The 2085-nt window shown below is 29.7% G+C and overlaps 1 long non-coding RNA gene across 1 annotated transcript; it reads left to right on the top strand.

Annotated features, from left to right (window-relative positions):
- The first annotated feature begins 779 nt into the window (after positions 1–779).
- Positions 780–1612, top strand: LOC110103629. The gene is made up of 3 exons (XR_003699628.1): positions 780–953; positions 1243–1331; positions 1467–1612. It is a non-coding gene; the product is annotated as an uncharacterized LOC110103629 (long non-coding RNA).
- The last annotated feature ends 473 nt before the right edge of the window (positions 1613–2085 follow it).

Genomic DNA, 2085 nt, shown 5'->3' with positions numbered 1-2085 from the left:
ACTAATGCATCATGCCAATCATTTGTGATGTTGATAACATGTTGCCACTCTTGTTACTTCCTAAGCCAGATGTTAACCATAGAAGCAGTTTTTTCTTTCATTTAGTTTCAATTATTTATCATTTCTACCTTTTGATAATATGCAAATATTCGCTCTATTCAATAAGTTACATCCTTACCATCTAACATGCTTTTCTTAATCAACTTAGCTATGATGAGTAAAACTTACAAACTTCTCAAAACTTCAGATGCAAATGCTATTATTACAATGGTAACGATTGTTATTATGTTAAGTTTCTTTGAAATATGAACCAGTTAGTAGTTTGTTTGAAACTTAGTAATTTATGCTCAGAAGTAGTTTGTTCTTTCATTCAGTTTCAATTATTTATCATTTCTACCTTCTGATAATGTGCAAATATGTGCAAATATTCGCTATATTCAATAAGTTACATCCTTATCATCTAACATGCTTCTCTTAATCAATTTAGCTATAATGAGTAAAATTACAAACTTCTCAAAACTTTTAGATGCAAATACTATTATTACAATGGATGAACATTTCTGTAAACTTTGTTAAGATAATACCACACAAGTTGTATCATTTTTTGAGGGAAATGTGATGACCAATAAACATACTCTTCATCATGTTTACTCATGTGTGTATTCCTTGGAACAACAAGTATGCTTTACTTATGCTACAACCCTTAACTTCTACCATGTTCTATTAGTCACCATGTTTTGTAGGATTTTCACTAAGAGCATAGTTTTCCAATATGTTTGTGGCTTTTTAGAAGATTGTTTTCTTATATTTTTTCTATTTTGAATTAAACTTTTTTTTTGCAGTTTCTTTGGTTGGTGGACCACTACACACCCATTTTTTTGTTGATATTGCTAAATTGCAGACTAAGCATATATTGATTTTGCTGAGATATACAATAATTCTTCATTGGACAAGTGAGTATATTTTTTATTCTAGATTATATATAAATCACGAACAATCATGGATGTCAATGCTTGTTGTTATGCACATGGAGTACAATTTTATATAGAACTATTTTGGTTTTATGTTTAATCTTCTTAATCATTATTGCCTTGCCACCAATAGGCAAAACATGCCTTTGTTTGGAGAGGTAAGTAAGCCATTGTCTGGTACATGTGATCTATACTTCTTAACTCAATATGTCCAATCCAATTATGGTCAATTCAAGATCTACTTATAAAAGTATTGGTCGATATATTGCAGGAGACGATGGTTCAACCTATCAAGACTTGGCATGGCCCTTGTCACTACTCTGCCGCTAGGTTAAATGTTCAGAAAGTTTACCAGTGCAGGTTCTTTAACTATAACTTGATTGCCAGTTTTCTTAAGTGTTGACCTGTATTTATAAACTAACTGTTGACTTATTCAATCCAATGATAATTCAAAAGAACTTATGTCTGTCATTGGAGCAATGTTCTTTGCTATAGAATTTGTTGGCTTTGCCAACTGCTCCACTGTACAATCACTCGTTAATACTAAGAGGTCATTGTTCTACCATGAAAAGGCTGCAGGGATGTACTCAATATTGCCATATCCCCTTTATCAGGTATTTGCTTATCTTTGTTAGCATTCATAACATTAGGACCATTTTTAGATATCTAAAGTTGCTTCTCATTAGTTTTTTTTTATATGGGTTTTATTTGATTTTTTTTTTTCAGTGATATCATTATCATGAGATATCAAAGTTTATATATAAAAAAATATCACAACATATTGTCTCCATTTTTATGAAAGAAAATTGTATCTGCTTAATCATATTTGAATTTGTGTTTAGATTAATACAATTATTTTATATCAAATATTGTAATGATCTTAACATAAACATAAGGATTTTGCTTGTTGTTATCACTTAGTTATCATACTTTGAAATGTCTTTCAAAAGTTGTTCCTACTTCTTATGTAGCTATGTAAAGATTAGTTGCCATCAGATAAAGGAGTTGATGTCATGTTTTAAATATATTGGAAGTCATTTTATTGTTTATTTTTCCATAAATCATATTCATTTTAAAAGTACAAAGCATACAACAACAACAACAACAACATCAA

Source organism: Dendrobium catenatum, unplaced genomic scaffold, assembly GCF_001605985.2.
Source record: "Dendrobium catenatum unplaced genomic scaffold, ASM160598v2 original_scaffold_100636, whole genome shotgun sequence".
NCBI classification, from domain to species: Eukaryota; Viridiplantae; Streptophyta; class Magnoliopsida; order Asparagales; family Orchidaceae; genus Dendrobium; species Dendrobium catenatum.
Note: the sequence above shows the minus strand (reverse complement) of the source record. Positions and strands in the feature narration are given on the sequence as shown.